This window comes from Arvicola amphibius, chromosome 2 (assembly GCF_903992535.2).
Source record: "Arvicola amphibius chromosome 2, mArvAmp1.2, whole genome shotgun sequence".
NCBI lineage: Eukaryota > Metazoa > Chordata > Mammalia > Rodentia > Cricetidae > Arvicola > Arvicola amphibius.
The window spans coordinates 4,570,408-4,590,621 of NC_052048.2; positions in this window are offsets into that span (position 1 = coordinate 4,570,408).

Below are 20,214 nucleotides of genomic sequence, written 5' to 3' on the forward strand. Positions count from 1 at the left end.
AAAGAAAAAAGAGAAAGAGAAAGAAAGAGATGGACTGAGAGAGAGAGAAGAGGGAGGAAGGAGGAAAAGGAGGAGGAGGGGAGAGAGAGAGGAGACACACACACACACACACACACACACACACACAGAGAGAGAGAGAGAGAGAGAGAGAGAGAGAGAGAGAGAGAGAGAGAGAGAGGTAATGGAAAATTTCCTGTCCTGACTGCCCAGTCCCAAATAACTGACTCAAAGGCTGAATATAAATTATAAATGCTCTGCCAATAGCTCAGACTTATTACTAATGAGCTCTGACATTTTATTTAACCCATATTCCTTATTTATGCTCTGCCACATGGCAGTACCTTTAGTAGCATGGCATGCTCATCTCCTTCCCTTTGCATCTGGCTTGTGACTCTGACTCTGCCCTTTTCCTTCCCAGAATCCCTAGTTTGGTCACCCCACTTATACTTCCTGCCTGGCTACTGGCCAATCAGCATTTTATCAAACCAATTCGAGTGACAAATCTTTATAGTGTACAAGAGGATTATTCCACAGCAGAGAGACTTGCATCATCAATATAATCAGAAGCCCGTGGTCTCCAACACTGAGTAACAGTGAGATCCACTGGCCTTGTTGATTTGATGTGGTCATGCTCTTCTTTACCATAACGAAAATCATGACCTTTGCATGAAACACTTCAAAATTACTATTTGAGGTCCTCACTAAATACTTGCACTGATTACTTACACATCATGTATTGCAACATGAAAATGCTTACATTATACTTTTGGAAGTACAGATAGTTATATGTGAGCTTTGGTTGCAACTTCATCATTGCAGCTAAAATCCAGAGCAAGTGTTGTGTGGGAGGTGGGAATGTGAATCAGTCTCCCCCTCTGTTTCTCAAAATGCAGCTACATTGTTTTTCAACAAGATGAAAACCCATCTGCACTTGGCACCTCTGGGAACTGTGCACAGCACATGGGATGACTGTGGAAGCTCAGCCATCTTTACACTCTGACCCCCTCTGTCCTGCTGCAGTCTGAGAGCCAAGCGCTCAACCTTGTCCTTTCTGGGACAGCTAAGCCCCTGGTATCTCACACCCTCTCCCATCCTCAGACCACACAGCTGCTCCTCCTTCCCGTTTGTCCTCTCCTGCCTTCGCTTCAGTGCTTAGTTTTCTACACCAAGTCATGTTGGTTCTAGGTGTTTGGTTTCAGAATCTCAAAGGTGAGCTCATCATATCTTAGCCAGAGGACTTCTAAGAAGCAGTTGTGATAGGTCAGGGGGTAAATGCTCTTGCCCCCAAGCCCAGTGAACGGAGTTTGATCCTTAGAACCCACATCGTGAAAGGAGAGAATAACTCCCAAAGCTGTCCTGTGGTCTCCACATGAAGGTTGTACATGTGCCTCCAAACCAGAAATTTTCAGATATAAAAGGGACACACGGGAACAGGGAGGTGGCTTGCCTGCCGCCAGGCCTGGCAACCTGGGTTCAATCTCTGGGACCCACACAGTAGAAGAAAACTCTTGTATGTTGTCATCTAGCGTCACATACACAAAACGGTGCACAATACCCACCACACACACACACACACACACACACGCACATGCACGTGAGAGAGAGGAAGAGAGAGAATAAATGTCAAAGGAAGACTTCGCTTTCTTCGCACAGGATCCACATTTCAGTGAACCCCAGCAGCCTCTGTGTTAAGATTGTGCCCCTTCTGTTTGAACCACTGTCTCACTAGAATGCCACCTCTAGAGCCGACCCATCCCTTGCGCGATGACTCTCTGCTCTGGTGCTCCTCACTGTCCCCTCCATTGCCTCTTAGTTTCTCTGTCATTTTTCCTTCCTCTTGTGGCTATGCCTGCTCTCCCAGTTTCTCTACTGCAGGTCACATGCCTCACACACAGACACCGTGAATTCACATGCAGTCCGCTTGGCTCCCGAGTTGCTTTCTTCAATCCAGTTTCTTTTCTCTTAACTCATAAAGCACAACCATTGTTCTGGGACTGGCCATATGGCCTTTCCATCTTAGCTACTTGGGAAGCTGAGGTAGATGGATCACAAGTTCAAGGCCCATCTGGGCAACTTGGGGAGACTTAGATCTCAATGTGAAGAATTGAGTAGGGGTAAAGGGTTTAGCTGAATGGTACAGTGGCTGCTGACTTAGTGACATAGTTACTGACGCTTGGCTCACTTAAAACCTCCCTAGGTGTTATCAGAAAAACCTCAAACCCTGTGATGTGGCAAGCAGAGCTCTTTGTGCTCTGAACACAAGCCCCACTTCTCCGGGAACTTCTTGTTCAGCCACACTGAGCACACTCCGCTTCGTTCATGAACTGCCTGCTGTCCACAGCTGCTCCACTTCTGTTGTCTGTCGGTCAAGGTCACCAGCTTCCCTGACCCCTGAGCTAGACCAGGAGCCTCTCCTTTCCGATGGTTCTCTGTTGTCTGCTATTTCTGCTCTTGACAATTTTACTGAGACTTGTTTTTCGGTCCCTGAACAGCACTGAGTGCCTGGACAGAGCTGGGTCATTTTGTCTGACATGGATCCATTGTTTAAGAAGCATTAAGAGACTAGTCAACAGCATGCTGTTGACACCGGCTCCTGCATCTCCCACAGATGACACCAGCTCCTACATCTCCCACTGGTGACATGCATTCCCTGCATCTCCCACTGCTGTTGACACTGGCTCCTGCATCTCCCACTGGTGACACGTGTTCCCTGAATCTCCCACTGCTGACGTGGATTCCCTGCATCTCCCACTGTTGTTGACACAGGTTACCTGTAGCTCCCACTGCTGACGCGGATTCCCTGCATCTCCTACTGGTGACACGTGTTCCCTGCAGCTCCCACTGCTGATGCGGATTCCCTGTAGTACTCATTTTGCTCTTTTCCTTCAGACCTCCCCCACTGAATTCTGAGCTCCTCTCTTGGATTTCCCATTCACCTTTGCAACTCAGGGTCATGGGATTCCCACCCGGTTCAGAGGTGACTCTGAGCAAGGTCAGCTGTGACTCACACCACCGCACAAACACTTCTCAGGACTTGATGGTGCAGGTTCCATTGTTTGTGAGTGTCAGCACAGGGAACTCCCCTGATCTTTGTGAAGCTCTGAGCGCAAGGCCCTCCCCCGTCCCCTGTGGCTTGGTGAACTCTGAAGTCTGGGCTCTCTAAGGTCACAAGTCTGCATATTCTCCACTCTTCACACAGAATGATGTCACTCATCAAGCTCCATGGTGTGGTTGATGTCCGCGTCTGTCAGCGACCGCTTACAACGCCATTGTCTCTAGACCCCCGCCTGCCCTCACCTGCTCTGAAATCACCTGCAGATTTCAACCTCGTACTGTTGGGGCATGCATATGTTTACATGCCCCGAGTTTCCACTCAACACACGTGAAAGTCTGAACTAAGCATCCCCCCCACCCTCCACTCTGGCCTTTCCTCCCTGTATTCTGCCCCGCTCTCCCCTCACCAAAGGCTCCTCTGGAATTCCTTAAAAATTTCTATTTTGTTTGTTGTGTGTGTGTGCGCGTGCGTGTGTGTGACATGTGTGAGCACGGGTGTACACATGCCAGGGCACGCATGTTTAGGTCAGAGAACAACTTTCAGGAGTCAATTCTTTCTTTCCGTCGTGGTGGTTTCTTGGGTCCAGGGACCCATCGCAGGTTATCGGGGTGGTAGGACATTCTCCTTCACTCGCGGAGCCGTCTCTCCGGCCCCCGATTTCTTATATAAATCCCTACAAGCTTGAGTTCTCTCCACTGCAAAATGAGGATGAAAATAGAACCTAATTGATGGTGTGATGGTTAGAAGATTAAATGAGATGCACTCAACTGGCACGTTTATCTTGTAGCGTTTCCTAAGAGGACAGTTGTTCCCTGTTTCACGCCCCAGGCTTTCACCCCTCCCTGGAGCTAAGTAAGCCTGACTTGGGGCAGCGCTCCCACAGCTGTGGGGTGACTCAAGTCAAATAGTTATGCATGGCTGCAAACTTTGAGGGGGTGCTTTTTCCTGGAAGGAAGGAAAAGATGGGGGATGGGAGGGCAGTGGGAGCAAGAAAAGGCAGTGTGTGAAACGGTCACGGCAAGCCCATCTCTTTGTACACTAACCAAAAATTAATAATAGTATTGAAAGAACACAGGACAATAAATGTGTGTTGTGGGGGAGAAAAGGAAAAGAAAATAACCAGAATAAATATAAAACATAGGGAGGAGGTTGAAACCGAAGCACAAAAACTATAGAAAATAATAAAAACGAGCCTGGAAAGGCAGGGTATAATTTCTATAATTATAATTCTAAGACAGAAGAAGGTATCCCACCAGCACTTGCGAGGAAAATGCTCATTAAATACTAGGACACACAAAGATGAGGGTCACATCTCTGCTGCAGCTACAAAGTTCATAACTTAAAAGAAAGACTTTGAAATCACGTAAGTCTTTGGAAGGGGGAGGAAGATAAAAAAATAATATTAATTTTCAAAAGGAAAAACCCGAGGGCCAATGAGGTGACTGTGTGGGTAAAAGGAGCTTCCTGCGCGCCTGGCGACTTCCCGTCAGGCCATGCACCCTCTCCATAGGGCTTTCTCTGACCCCCACTTGCTCTCGAGCACGCATGTGCACAGCAACCCTAGATGAGGTCCCTATTTCTGGAGAAGTCAGTCTGCAGAGTTTGGTGAGAAGGAGAGTTTGGTGGAGTAGACTTGAAACAACGTGTATGAGACTCACAGAAAACAGCCTGCCCCGCACCCACGAGTGGCCGTTCCTGGCAACTGGAAGCCCCAGCAGAACCTGGGCCTAGAGCATTGCCAGCTGCATCTCTAAGGGTCTCCACTCACTCCATCGACTCTTTCACGCGTGTCCTGTGGACTCACACACAGAAACTGACAGACCCCCTCAGTTTCTGTATCAGGTTCTTCCTGGCCCAGGGAACCGTGGCCTGGGGCTATAGACCCTCCCTCCATACTACAGACACCCCTCCATACTACAGACCCCCCTCCATACTACAGACCCCCCTCCGGACTACAGACCCCCCTCCGGACTACAGACCCCCCTCTGGACTACAGACCCCCCCTCCGGACTACAGAACCCCCCCCTCTGGACTACAGACCCCCCTCCGGACCACAGCACCCCCTCTGGACTACAGACTCCCCTCAGGACTGTCCTTACTATGCTGAAATTCTGACGGTTTGTTCTGGAGAAAGACCCTCTGTATAACCAGAAGTCCAAAACAGTACAGCATATCATACATTAATCCCCAGTACAGACCCGTGGGACAACATTTAAAAATTACATGTACCGCAGGGCAGTGGTGGTTCACGCCTTTAATCCCAGCACTTGGGAGGCAGAGGCAGGTGGATTTCTGTGAGTTCAAGGCCAGCCTGGTCTACCAAGTAAGTTCCAGGACAGCCACAACTGTTACACAGAAAAAAACCAAAAAAAAAGGAATAAAAAAGAAAAAAGGTATTTTTGCTTGTTTATTTTGTTTTTTGTTTTCATTCTTTTCAAATTTTCTTTTGCGGGGAGATGCTGCAAGGGTGAGGGGTGGATAAGAGGGGACTGGGAGATGAGCAGAGTTGGGGTACGTCATGTGAAATTTTCAAAGAATCAATAAAGAAATTATGTTTCAAAGAAAAAAAAGTGGGCCCCAAGACAGCAGGGCCACAGACAGCTGTGAAGTCAGCCTCTAGGCCGGGATATCATAATATGATCCTCCTTCACAGGGCAAAGGTAGAGTTGGGGACGCGGTGGCGATGTGAGAAATGAGGAGCATAAGTTAGTGCTCCTTCATGGAAGGGAGCCAGTGCAAGAGCATGCCTGGGGGGAGGAGGGCTTCCTGAGGGCGCCACAGACTCCTGCCTGGCCACAGGCGGCTATGAGGCCTGGGGTGGTGGTGGGGGGAGAAGTCAGCGCACTGCAGTGTAGACCGCGCAGTAGGGTCTCTAGGATGAGCGCAGCTACGGAAGTTTCAACTGCTAACAAGCTTTTGTAAGAGGAGATGGCCTGAATTTTAATTCCTACAACTATGATAAGCACACGAACTCCAGGAAAGCCAGGCTTCCACACACAGTGGGTGTTTGGACACAGTGACAGTCACACCTTGGTTTGGGCTCATGCTGAACACTGTTGACCAGGCCCAGCCCAATACCAGCACCCAAGGAAACCACAGCCTGCCTAGAACACTGCCCTGTAACCATCAGCACAGCCGGCCGCCTGGGAACCCACAGCAAAGCCGGCTGCAGCTGTCCCCTACCCAAGCATGACATCGATGTTCTGCAAGACTTCTGGCACCTGGGAGGCTGACAGCTAAAGTAAGGGCTTCTAAAACAATCCTGGAGAGGGTCTAATTAATGTTGTGGGATTAACACCAGAATCTCCTGCAGATTAATTTAATCCCCCTGGTATTTGGGGAGAAATTTGAGCCCGCAAATATGAGAGGCCTCTCTTGTTGCTGTTCTCTTTTGCAGATCGCGTAAACTTGCTTTGTAGACTTATTGGAAAGATACTCAAGCCGTTTTGCATTAAATCCCCCACTAAGAGCCGCTTGCTCAGAATTTTGATGTTCAGTACATCGATTGGTTTTTATGATTTTGAACTCCCCCAAAGTGCTAATCTTAGGAAAGAGAAACGATTTGGTCTATGTGTTTGTCATTAATGATCCAATGATCCCCTTAAAATACACAACCCACACATTCTGAGAAGAAAAAAATATGATGAATATTTTTGTTTTTATGGTTCAATGTTTCCATTTGATATTTCGAAATTTGTGACTATTCTCACTCATAGGAAGACACAGTGTTTAATTTATTCCCACTTTGATGGATTATGTACCTTGATGGCACCTTTCCCCAGGAAGTCAGGAAAAACTTGAGAAAAAGATAAACTAGCTTTTATGAACTCGCCTTGGAGTAATATACGTTGGGTGTTTAGTTCACAGCTCTGTGTGCACTGGGGAGGGGAGCGAGTGGTTTTGGTTTTGCGATGTAGCCTGAGGTAATGGCAGGATGTCACCCTCTGCCTTCATGTACTTCTTCAAAGCATTAATGCGTTTGATGACCGCACTCCATGGTTAGCTAGGTTTCCTCATGGGAGTTCACAGAGAGTGTTAGCAGGAGACATTTAAACTGCAGGGTGGGGTTTTTCACCAGGATGCATATAATGCACCTACAGGGTGCTTGGTGGGGGGTTACTGCAGCCATTTAGTCAGCAGCCATAGCCCTAGCTTGGAATGCACGGCCCAGCATTCGCGTGGCCAACTGTGGCTCTGGGTTGTGTTTGCCTGCTCCTTTGAGCTCGAGATGGTCTCGGTCTCCTCAGAACCCCCCTTCCTCTGGAGAGGAGTTTGCATGGCCTTGAGTTGTTTTAGTTACAGGATCAGGATTATGAATTGAAATTTTAAGAAACTAGGATGACAAACTTTCTATCCCTCCTCCTTCCCTCCCTCCCTCCCTCCCTCCCTCCTTTCCTCTCTCCCTCCTCTTTTCTTCCTTCTTCTCTCCCTTCCTTCCCCTCTTCTTCCTCTCTTCCTTCTTTCTTTTTTATGTTTAATACAGGTCTCATTCTGTAACCCATGCTGGCTCTGAACTCACAGCAACCCTTCTGCCTCAGCTTTGTAAGTGCTAGGATTACAGGCTGATGTCACCAAACCAAGTCTTTTCTCATTCTCCAGCAGTGGATGTAGGGATGGAACAGGTATCTAGGGGTGGAGTTCTGTGTATAAGATGATCCTGAAGACTCTGATGATATCATCCCCCAAACCTGCTACCAAACAGCTAGAAAAGATTTCCACACTCATAATTGACAGCCCATGGCCCTGATTGAGGCAGTCTTCAGACTTCGGAGTCCTCTGGCCAGAGCAGGCCTGTTTGCATGGTTTGTATTCTCTTGCATGACTCAGCATATTTCTGGAGGTATGCTTAAAGTTTGAAAAGGAGATTGCCATCCAAGGAAGGTTGGTGGGGAAGAAAAGAACAAGATGTGTGGTCTGGGAGATTGGGAGACAACTTGGGTGTGAGAAAAGTGGGGAGGTATCGGATGAGATGTGGCAGGCAGGGAGCCATGGACAGCCATGGGTCGGGGGAGGTGCTGAAGACTTGGCCCATCTTTCTCCCTAGTTACTGATAACAGGAATCATTTGATGATCCCAATATGACTTGGGGAATATAACTAGATCTGGAGAGTATAAAACCTCCCTGGAACATTTATTAAATTCTTGGTCGAGAAGGTCCCAAGTCTTATTTGACTGTTCTTTGAGTCTCCATGGGTCATATCTCAAAAGGAAAGATAATATTTAGGAAGGAAACAAGAAAGCAATTTTCTCAGCTTAAGAACATAAATGAAAATTTACTTTTTTCATTCCCTCCAAGTGACAAGATCGAGCCCATTAGTGCTCAGCACCTCAGTGTTGCTTGCTGGCACCAAATCAAATCATGAGCATCAAGATGAAGAAGACACTGTCTCTTTACTCAAGGTACCCAGTGCATGACGGGGGAGATAGGCCCACAAATCGACACTCTCCAAACCCTGGCAATATCGGTCATCAAGTTGTTAACTGGGCATCTATCTCTGAACCTGCAGGGAGGGTACTGAGATTGGCAGTAGATGGCTGCTCTCAGGAGATAATGCCTGAGGTGTGCTCTAAGTGTGAACACAGGGTGAGCAGGTCAAGGAGGAAGGGCGGTATGGGGTTTGAATGAGATTGTCAACCAAGGCACCTGAACACTTGGTTTTTCACTGGTGCTGTTTGGAGAGGTTAGGGTGGTACAAGCACGTCACTGGAGACTACAGAGCCCCCCCCCCCCCATTTCAGGTTCACTTGCTCTGCTTTCTGCTTGCCCTTGGAGAGGTGAGTACTCAGGTTCCTGCTCCTGTCGCTTGCTGCCATGCCTCCCTTCCATCTCTCTGGAAGCTGAAGCCCAAATACACTCTTCCTTCCTTAAGTTGCTGCTGGTCATGGTGTAGGGAATAAGGGAAAGGAGATCTGGAGGCAAGCTGGGTGTGAGCAGAGACAGGGAAACTCTGAATAGGATGTGGAGAGCTGTGAGCAGCTCTGACCTATGAGTGAGCATACGGGTGGTATGGGGTATGGGGGTTTAGCTGAGTAGAAAGGGTGCACTCGGGCCACTGAGGGCCTAAAAGCTTGGGCTGAACACATGGACTTGAATCTCCAATGAGTGGAAAGAGACAAGAAGAAAAGGAATGTCAAGGAAGAATCTGGGATTTTTGCCTTTTTGCCTGGTGACAATTTAGTTTCTCTAATGCTACAGAAAACACAAGACTCAAGCACCAGAGGAAAAAAGACTTTGATTCTTAAGACATAGCAGGCAACATGAATTCAAGTTCACCATGGTTCACTTTGTTCTCTGAGTTCCATGGGGTGACAAGAAGGTAGTCCCAGTGTGTGTTGTATACACAGTAGGCTTATAACAGTTCACCCAAGTGCATGTTGTACACACAGTAGGTTTATAACAGAGTTTACCCAAGTGCACATTGTACATACAGTAAGTTTAATAAAGATTTCAGGTACCATGAGGTTAGACTTCAACAATATTTTGTTTTAATTACTTTAAAATTTAAAATTTTATTTTATGTGTATGACTGTCTTGCCTTCATGTATGACAGTGCACCCCATGTTCCCAGTGTCTGTGGATGCTGGAAGAAGGTGTAAGATCCCTGGGACAGTTGTGAGCTGCCACAGTTGTGGGTACTGGGAATTGAACAAGGGACCTCTGCAAGAGCAGTCAGCGCTCATAAGCATGGGACTATCTCTAAGGCTCCTTCAGTAATATTTTGTGAGGGATACATCCAAGCCTGCCTAAGCTTCGCTTTAAGGGAGATGTTATCTTTATTATTCCGGAAAGCAAACAGATCTGCTCTTTGTCCTGAAGGGAGACACCACGTCTCTAAGGATGTCTGCCACATTGATGTTCTCGGAGAGATAGTCGGGGACAAACACTGCTGCATCAGGATCTGTGCTGGCAAGATGGACAGAAGCAATAGAGAGATGTGTGCAAAACTGTCTCAGCAGCCCAACAAACGGGGATGCTGTGTGTCCCTCTAGGGCAGTGAGAGGCAGGGCTAAGAGAGGACTTAAGGTGAGAGATGTCCAGGGCTCAGATTTAAGATGTCAAAAGGTAAATGAAAGATACCTAGAAGTTAGACTTTGAAGTGTGTGGGGACTGTAACTAGAACAGAGACCCACAAGCCACTCTGTGTGTGAAGGGCGGGGCCGCACTGGAATGTGTGATTGATGCCAAGAGTTGTGAACATCGGTGACAAATATCTGGGTATTTCTGTGTTTCAATAAAACTTCATGCATGGGGCAGTAGAGAGGACTCAACAGTTAGGAGCACTTGCTGCTCTTCCAGAGGACTGGAGTTTAATTTCCAGCATCCACAGAGAGGCTCACGACCATCTGTAACTCCAGTTCCAGGAAATCTGAACACTCTTCTGGCTTCTATGGTCACCACGTGAGTATGATACACAGACATGCATGGGACAGAACACACATACACACACAGTAAAAAATAATATTCCATAAATAAAATAAAAACTTAGTATATTAATAAAGGTCCATAGTTGGTAGTTCTCTGATACAAGTTCTAGACTGAGCCCACATTTTCTTTTGCCCGGCGAGGTGGAAGGGAAGGGTAACAGTCAACAGAAGAGGTACAGTCGGTGGTTGCTGTAGTTTTTCCAATGGGATTCGAGAAAACGAGGAGCTGACTTTTTGAGTATAGTAAAGTCTAGATGCTCACTAGGCACTAAATGTGGAGCTCAAGGCCAGGCTGATGGTCCATTGACTGAGAATTCTAAGTGTATATATGAAAGCTAAAACCATAGGAATGAATTTAGTCACTGGACGACAGCAGGGGACATCAGGAGTGAAGTGGGCCAAAGGCAAAACTCCATGCAGGCACCACCATTGTAAGGGCGAGGCTTAACTCACGACGTGAACCCCAAATTCTTCAGATATAGCTATGTGGTCGTGTGTGTTTGTGTGGCTGAATCTCTGTGTGTGTGTGTGCATGTGTGTGCATGTGTGTGCTTGCACACATGTAATGTTAAAACAACCTTCCCCAGACCTTCAACGCTAAGAACACTGGAAGGCATTCGTTATCCATAAGAACAACAAAAGGCTTCTAGCAAATTTCAGAGACACACCCCCTTCTTTTCTTCTCAGTTTGTGGTTTGTGAGAGTCAAGTGCAGAGACAAACCTTGGTGAGTCGCCCTAAACAGAACGTTTCTCTTAGGGTCTCTGTTTTTAGTCAGCCGGGAAAAGGTTAGATGTACCCCCATTCCTCTTCTCTGAGTGTAATCGTAGCCACAGGCAACAGCCTCTCAGCAAATGCATTGGCAGCACCCGTGATGGGAACAGGGCAGCGTGTGGATGATATACGAACGGGGCAGGTGTCAGAGTCGCAATGAAATAAGCGGCAGCAGCCAGCGGAGCGTGATTAATGTCTCGAGAGCTGGCTGAGAAAGCAAGAGTGGTGCTGTTGGGGTTTTTCTCGGTAACTCTGTGTCATTCATTACGCTTAGAAGCTTCTAGGAAAGGCATGCTTTCTGGTTCTGGCGATCTGTGGGTATTGGAAGGGGACGGTAATAGAAACAGCATCATGCCAAAGGCTCTGCAAGGAAAACTGGTGTAGAAACTGCCAGCATGATGCTGTCACGTGTGAGCTGTCCAGACAGAGTCGCTGGAACACATCTTCATAGCAGACGGTGAAATACTCACTTTGGGGGCTGAGAAACGCCTCTTGGTTAAGAGCACTTACTTTTCTTGCAGAACTCTCCAGCTGGGTTCCCAGCACCCGTGTTGGGGGGGGGGCTCACAGCCAATCCAGCATCCTTTTTGGGTCTCCTTACACAATTGTCATGTGTGCAATATGTCATGGGCACATACCCCAGCACACACGCACACGCACACACACAAATATAAATAAGTAGGAAAATAGTCATATTACAAGAGTAGAAGGAAGCTCCATAAGATGCACACAGACCTGTGTGAGGATAGCAGCGTGCACATAGATGAGCCTGGCTTCAGCTCAGACAGCTACTTTGAAGACCCTATAATGACAAATCGTCTACAGTTCAAAACATCCTTTAAAATATAAATATTTTGAACTGATTTTAGGATAAGCCAAAAAGTAAAGAGAAAAACAAAAAAAGCAAAACAAAAACAAAAAAAAGCAAAACAAAAACCAACCAACCAAAAAAAAAAAAAAACCCAAATATTTACTCTTGCTTTAGTTCTGCAGCGGAAGGGCCACTATTCAGAGGGCAGGATGAATTACACGGCCCAGAGCTGATCACTTTTTCAGTGCACAGCAAGCCGGTTTTTCTGTGCTCCAGCGTGTATCTACAGTTGCAGGAAAACAAGTCCATATATTTCTTCCTGAAGTGTCTGTTTTTGGGTCAGAGCTGATATCTTTTTTTACAAGCTAATGAAAGTCAAACACATTCTTCAGGGTTTCACTGTTGACCCTGTGAGGGAAGAGTTGGGACTTTTTCCACCCTGGCTCTGATTTTAATCGGAATAATTGAAGGAGCCCCTCTGTTATTACAAGCTATTACACGTTCCAGTGGAAGGCGTATTGACTCGGCCTTTTGAGTGCTCATTATGGAAATGGGCAGTGTGCAATCACAGCTGGCTCAGGGCACTGTATTCCACTCCACATTAGCCTACGTAAATAATGGTGATTGTCAAAAATGCCTACTTGTGTCCGTCAAAGCAAATTTCCCTGATTGATAGTCACGGAAGAGTCAACAGTGCCTTTAGTGGGTGAGTTGCCCTCATGGCTCCCGCAGACGCTGGCTCTGTGGCCACTTGCCCTGTACTGCTGTTGTCAGATAGGATCTTTCTGTGCCCTGGCTGACCTGGAACTCACTGTGTAGTGTAGACTAGCTCAGACTCACCACAGGCCTTCTCGGCACTTGAACCAGTTATGAATGAGTCTCTGTATCGGCTGCCAGCCAGACTTCAACATGAAGGAAGAGGAGCTCACACCTCCCTACCCTAACCAAGGAACTATTGGCAATTGATCGCTTCTGGTGGGGGGGGGAGAGTCAATCTTATTTGGGGTGTGGCCACTAGTAGGTCACCTTCTCCAGTGGACGGCCTTCACCCATGCACACATGCACTGTATTTATTTAGTGAGTTTTTTTTAAGGATGTAAATTTGGGAGAGGGACACATTGGATTGACTCAGGGGAGTTGGGGGGTAACAGAGAGTGGCTGTGGCTATATCTCATTGTGTACATGTATGAAATTCTCAGAGAATAAATAAAAAGAGAGGGAAAGGGAGACATTGTATCAGCTAGGATGAGATAATTCTGGTAATTCATTTCTTCTTCATGGAATCTTGCTCTCTTTCTCTCTCTCTCTCTCTCTCTCTCTCTCTCTCTCTCTCTCTCTCTCTCTCTTTCTCTCCCCCCTTTCTCTTTCTTTCTCCTGTTCTTTCTAATCTGCAGCAAACACTGACAAGGGACTCTAAATTTTGCTGCCTTGAGTCACATTTTTGGCATCTCCATTTGTGGGTTGAAACTTCCTTTTCACCCATCCTCTGGGCAAGTGCTCGGTTGACCTTGAGTAACTGTGAGCTTCTGGGATTTTTTTCCCCTGACTATGAGAGGGGAAGAAGACGTCTGGAGGGAGAGAGAGTACAGCATCCTCTTTCTACACGGTGGCGTCAAGTCGGTAATCAAAGGTAAACCATCACAGCAGTGACAGGACAAAGTGTGTTTTCCAGGTGGCTCATCGTCAGAACCAGCTCTTCCCTCGGGCATGTGCTGACGACAGTGCTGTTCCTTAACGCACTAGTTGAGTCTATTCTAGACTCCCGCCTTCGCGGGTCAGCTGCCCAGTGAGTCAGCCACGGTCTCGGTTACTCACTCAGCGGTCAGCGGATACGGCCTCAGTGACCGTGGTGTGAGCAATGGGAGAGATAGGCCAACTGCAGTCAGTCACGGGCTCCTCCAAATGAAGACGATGGAAGACAGAGTGCACGCGAACCGCTAAGCAGATGTAGTTTACTGCGAACCAATCCACAGGAAGAAAAACAAGTTCAGCAGCTGCTATACTTATGTTTTGAAAAAAATAAAAGAGTTGAGTTAAAAAAATCCCACTCGTTTCGGAGACTGCAGCCAGCGCGCAGAGGTGCAGAGATACTGACGTTGCCGCCCAGCGTGTTTGCTCCCTGGCTTCCTACCGCATGTGCTTTGCGCAGAGCTGAACATACACAGGTAAATATTTTGCTCTAGGATGCTGTGTTTCATAGACCACATGGCTTGTGTATGCTGAATTTTTGTCATTTTTATTAACAGTTGAGAGCTGTGTTAAGGTGTGTGCATGGAACATATGGTTCACCGATCTAAAATAGACACCTCAGTGGTTCTTAGTAGATTAACAGAACTCCATGACTCACACCACCCGCAGTCAGCGCACGGGCGTTCCTCACCCCAAGGAGAAGTCCCATCCACTCGTGGTCAGGCCAGGCTTCTTCTGTTGCCCTAACCTCTCCACCCCCCACATGCAGCCACTCCCCTACGGTTCTGCTCCTAAAGAGTTGTTTCTTCTGGGTATCTCACAGGAATAACGTCCCAGGGTGATGGCTTTTTTGTCTGGCCTCTGCTTAGCCCATGTTCCGGGTCTCTCATGGATAGTACGTATCAGTACTCCGTTCTTAGGAGCAAACACCAGTCCGTCAGAGGGACGCTCTGCGCTCGGTCACCATCACTTGGTGGGCATTTGGACCCTCTGCGGGGTGTGTGAGCACCGCTGCATGGAGCGCTTCTGCACGGTTTTGTGAGGATGTGTTTTTATCTCTCGCAGGTGCTTTGTTTGAAGCAGAATCCCTCTGGGATTCTAATGATATGAATTTAGATGTTCCGTCCTCTTTTCTCCCCAGGTACCTGAGGACTCTGTCTGTCACTTCACTACAGCAGCCTGTTTTCTCTCTCATCCAGACCATGTTATTTCCACCTGAAGTGTATTTTTCTTTCTCAGTTTTGAGCCCCCTATTGATTTTGTGTTTGTTTATTGCATCTGCCCTTTGAAAAATCCCCGTCTGAATCTTAGAAGTTGCTTCATTTTGCTAAAATGTTTCAAGCGCTCCTGAAACTGTGGGAGCATTTTCATGATGGCTCTGTGAAACCCTTGTCAGGTGATCCCAACATCTGTGGTATCCCGTGTTGGAGTCTCTGATTGTTTTCCCTCTCCTTTGGGCTGAGGTGTCCCTGATACTCGATATGCAAGTAGCTTTTGACCATATACTAGATACTGAGAGTGTGAAGCCAGGAGTCTTGGATATTATTTAGGTTTAGGAGAATGTACCTCCTAGGGCTTTAGGGTCAGGTGGTGCCCAGGTCTGGATTCCACACCCAGCTTCCGCTCTCAGGCTGGGGCAATGTTCTCATGGCTGACAGGAAGGGTCAGAGTTTTGCTGCCCACGACCGCTGTGGCTCCACCTAACCACAAGAGACCGGTGCTGTCTTCTGACATTGTTGCTTCCCACCCACACCACTGTGGAGACCGAAAGGACCCTTAATCCTCTTGGGTGGAGTGAAAGTCTAGACCAGCCTGGGATCTCCATGGACTCTGGGGGAGGAATAAAATCCCATCCCTGGGGGAGAGGATCAAGACTCACTATAGCCAAGCACGTTCTGAATCCTCACAACTCCTCCCTCTCGGCTTTCAGGAACACGGTGGCAGTGAGCGTTAGCTCGCTGTTTGTTGAAGGGTCAGTGGTTAATACATGAAGGGTTTCTGTCTTGCTAAGCTACGGTTCTTCGGTTAGGAAGAACTGGTTCATGTGTGTGTGCTTGAGTGTGTGTGCGTGTGTGCATGCATGTACACGTGTGTGTTTGTGTGTGTGTGTGTGTGTGTGTGTGTGTGTAGAGGTTAACGCTGGGTATTTTCCTCATTCTCTCTCCATCTATTCTATTCTGTCACTTTTTTGAGATGAGGTTTCTCTCTGAACCTAGAGCTCGCTGACTCAGCTCAACTGGCTGGCAGGGAGCCCCAGCGAGCCTCCTGTCTCTTTATCCCAGTGCGGGGAGAACAGATCCACATCTTTGCGCCTCTCACACAGTGCTAAGGATCTGAGCGCAGGTCCTCAAGCTTGTGTGGCGAGCTCTTTCCTGAAACAGTCATTTCTCCAACCCCTGCAGGGAGGGGCTGACTCTCCCAGTTGTTTTTCAGGAGGGAACACGTATGTTTGTGCTCTCCAGTCATGTGTGGAAATACTCACTATGAAGGATACACTAGCCAAGCAGGCTTCAAAGCTTCCCTGAGTTCTACAGGAACAAAATGGAAAGTTAAATTTCTGCCAGTTTTGAACGAGGTGGTGTTAGCACTTGTAAAATAATTCATCGAGAAAGACAGTAATAATTAAATCATTTTAAATGCTTAAAAAGGGCAGGTACTTTGTTGAATATTCAAAATTAGTTTTAAAAAGATTTTAAAATATATTCTAAAATTATATTTATGTACGTGTGCCTGTGCATGTGAGTATGGGTACCCCAGAGGGTCAGAAGAGGGCACAAAATCCCCTAAGGCTATAGTTACAGGCAACTGTGAGCCTTCAGATGTGGGTGCTAGGAACAAACTCAGGTCCTCTCTGAGAACAGTAAGCACTCATAACTACTGAGCCGTCTCTAGTCACATAAACTTTCATTTTCATAATGAGTTTTGGAGTAATGATTATTGATTTCATTTTTGTGTGATTTCAAGAGTGCAGACAATAGCCTTGGTCACATGATTAATAAGATGTAGAACTGAACATTAGCTTAATTCAATTTTCTCTATTTCCAAAGTGTTTGTGTGGACTCTGTGAGCCACAAAGGTGAGCTGATTCACCTGAATAACTGACAGGCTGGTAAACCAGCACAAGTGACATTTTCTTTCTCAGTATGAGGGGATACCATGTAAGAAAAACATTCAAGGGACAGTTCCAAAGTCCACATCCAACAGGAACAAACAGTGATGGAGAAGGAGACACGTTTTTATCTTAATGACAGACTTTAAAACTTTCAGTTCTGTATCAAGGTGCTCTCTCTCTCTCTCTCTCTCTCTCTCTCTCTCTCTCCCTCTCTCCCTCTCTCTCTGCACATACAGATGGAGAGGTCAGAGGGCAACTGCTGCTGTTTTTCCTCAGAAGTAGTCACCTTGTGTTTTGAGACAGGGTCTTACAGGCCTGGAGCTTGACAAACAGTCTAGACTGACGGACTGACCTGCGCTGGGATCTGCCCACCTCTGCCTCTGAGATCCCAGCAGAAGCCCCACACTCACCGTGACCATTGATGTCTCAAACTCAGGTCATCACGCTTCCAAAGTAAGAGCTTCACCCAGTGAGCCGCCTCCTCAGCCCCAATATCTTGTTTTAAAATTTGTGATTGGTCTCCCACCCTGAAAAAAAAAAAAACCTGTATTCTAGAAATAATAATCAAATCCGGCAGAAAATAGGCGGAGTTCTATTATCTGTGGGGTGAAAAGTCGCTGATGCGGGAGGAACCCAAGGCTCCTGTAGGACAGCAGGATGCCTAGAGGAACGTAGACATCAGCCACTGCCGTCCAGGCCCATGGGTCTAATAACTATAGCCTGGATCTGAGCCCCAGGAGCATAACTTCACAATCAATGGTAGAGAATCAAGTTTTCTCTCTCACATCTAGGCTGTCTTTAGTGAAATCCGCGCATCTTGGAGTATAAATGATGTAATTAGTGCCGGCAATCTCTGTGCAAAGTGGACGGAGGGGTGTAGTCAGCGCTGAGGAGGATGGAGTAGAAACAATGTTCACCCCAGAGTTTAAATCGGGGTCACTGTCTGTGAGTGGGCAGGCCGGAGTGGCTCCATGCTTTGACCTTTCCACGGCTCAGGAGCATTAAGTCGACTTTCACCAGGGGGCACCAATTACTTCCGTAGCTACTTTGTGTTATCCTTTGGTGTGGCCTTGTTGGAGGAAGTGTGTCACTGTGGGGTGGGTTTTGAGGTCTTATAAGTTCAAGTCTGGCCAGCCTGTCTCAGTCTTCTGCTGACTAATGATCAAGACGTAGGACTCTTCAGCTACCTCTCCAGCACCGTGTCTGTCCACACGCTGCTGTGCCCCCCGCCATGATGATGATGGACTAGACCTCAAACTGGAAGCCACCAACAATTAGATGTTTCCCTTTATAGCAGTTGTGTGGTCATGGTGTCTCTTCACAGCAATAGAAACCCTAAGACAGAAGTCTTAACTAGAGGTCTCACAGCTAGTAGCTAGTAGTCCCTCCCTCCTTCCCTCCTTCCCTCCTTTCCTCCTTCCCTCCCTCCCTCCCTCCCTCCCTCCCTCCCTCCCTCCCTCCCTCTGTCCCTCTCTCCCGCTTTCTTTCTTTTCCCTCCCTCCCTCCGTCCCTCCTTCTCTCTCTCTCCCTCCCCCCTCTTTCTTTCTCTCTCTCTCTCTCTCTCTCTCTCTCTCTCTCTCTCTTTCTTTCTTTCTTTCTTCACCAATTGATAAAGTGTTTTTCCAGAGACCAGGCTCAAGGGTTAAGAGCACCAGTTGCTCTTCTAGAGCACTAAGGTTCAATTCAAGCACCCATGTGTTAGGTCATGACTCTCTGTAACTCCAGTCCCAGCGGATCTGACACCCTGTCTGACTTCTATGGGCACAATACTTACATGGTGCAGATATACATGCAGGCAAAACACCCATTCAAATAATATTATATTTTCATGAAAAAGAAGTGAACAGTGTATTTCTAGGCAGTGAGAGGGCTGCAGAGGTTACAGTGTTTGCCTGACAACCTGAGCTCAACCCCAGGAACCCACACAAAGGTGGTGGGGGAGAATTGACTCCCACAAGCGGCACACTTTTGCTCTGTGCCACGCATGCCCACACATACACATTATATACATACATATGATAATAAACAAATAATTTCAAAAAGTGTGTTTATTCAGAGAAAACCTATCATACTGTATAGGCTTTTTTATTCAGCCACAGAAGAAAAAGTTATTTGAGGACCACTGTGGCAAACACCGGAGCATGAGCCACACAAGGATGTTGTCTGGGGAAAGCCGTCTCGTCAAGAATGTGGAACACAGATGTATAAACTTGCATTCTGTCCCATTGGAAATCACTCAGCATTTCTATGAGTGGGACACTTCTTATCCCCATTTGTTTATGGAAAAGCACATTGAACAATCAGCTCCCAGTAAGGGCCGTAGTGACCCTCACTGTGATCCTGAGGTGACGCTAGCCTTCATAGAAGTCACTAGTCATAATTCAGATGTGCAATCAAAGCCCAGGAAACATGAGGCCCACTGACTTCTGCTCCTTCAACGAGATGAGGGTGTATCTGTAGGTCTTCTATGGTTCAGGCAGTAAGTACGCAAAACTGCACTTAAAACACTCCCTTCTTAAAAAGGAGAAATGAAGAGGTTACTTTGGAAGAATTCTGCACACAGATAAAATGACTTTTTCATTTTATGCAGCACCTTTACCAAGTCTGACGCTGCCTGGGTTAGTGGAGTCCTGGCAGTGAGTCTTGTCTATGCCTGTCTCTCTGGTCTCCCCGCGATTTCTGACAGCTGGTTCAGAGTTTCAGGTCTTATCTGAAGGTCTTCGATCCATTCTCGTACAGCGTGAGAGATGAGAAGAATAGAAACAACAGGAAGAGTGAGGGGATAGGAAGGGGTACAGAGAGGAGAAGCAGAACAGATACTGTGTTTTCCTTCAAGTGGAATCTGTACCTACCCCCATTCCTCTATCTGTCTGTCTGTCTGTCTGTCTATTATATGTGTATGTATGATGTATGTATGTGTGTATATCTAGTATCCATCATGTATTTACCTGTCATTTATCTGTCTATCTGTCTGTCTGTCTGTCTACCTGTCTGTCTGTCTATTATATATATGTATGTATGTATGTATGTATGTATGTATGTATGTGTGTATCTAGTATCTATCATGTATCTATCTGTCTGTCTGTCTGTCTGCCTATTATATGTGCATGTATGTATGTATATATGTGTGTATATCTAGTATCAATCATGTATCTACCTGTCATTTATCTGTCTGTCTATTATATATGTATGTATGTGTGTATATCTAGTATCCATCATATATCTATCTGTCATCTATCTGTCTATCTGCGTCTGTCTGTCTATCTATCTATCTTTGACATAAAAGAAGAAAGCGGACTCTGTTTCAGGGGAGTGAGAGTAGGGACAAGGGAAGGCAATTGGGATGAAT